Here is a 578-nt window from a genome sequence, read left to right as displayed (position 1 = left end):
CTCATTTGCCTGTCCTTCCCATTAAACTGCAGGCAGTCTTCAGGCAGAGAAATCCTCTATTATTTCCACATCCTCAGCACTCAGTACAGTAGTAACCGGCAGACAGGAGGTATTCAAGGGAAAGAATCAGGGCAAAGCGTTTACACACACACAATCTGCGTGCTTTGGGGAACCGACGTCAAAGTTTGGCACAGGGGCTCCTTGAGGCCAGTGTGGAGATCCAGCGCCTGCATGTCCTTCTCGGTCCCTCAGTTCGCACTCAGTGAACACACACAAGCAGAAGTTGCACCGGCAGCGGTTGCACCGGCAGAGGCCGCACCGGCAGAGGCTGCACGCGAACTTGTAAAATGCTCGGCCGGCGGGCTGAGGTGAAGTCCCGCGCCCTTTGTTTCTGGCAGTGGAAAGCCAGCGGTTCGGTGCCCGCCCGCCCGCCCGCCCCGGCCGGGTGCAGGGCCTGCTGGGGCAGAAGAAGGGCACACAAGAAGGCCCCGTCGGGAGGAGGCGCGCGCGGGCACGGGCCCGCTCGGGACCAACCTCCCGGTCCAGGGATCCGGCGCTCTCCGGGGCCCCTGGCCGAG

Source organism: Condylura cristata, unplaced genomic scaffold, assembly GCF_000260355.1.
Source record: "Condylura cristata isolate star-nosed mole 26May11 unplaced genomic scaffold, ConCri1.0 scaffold00003, whole genome shotgun sequence".
In the NCBI taxonomy this organism is placed as follows: Eukaryota; Metazoa; Chordata; class Mammalia; order Eulipotyphla; family Talpidae; genus Condylura; species Condylura cristata.
The sequence above is the reverse complement of the archived record's forward strand: the minus strand, read 5'-3'. Positions refer to the sequence as shown.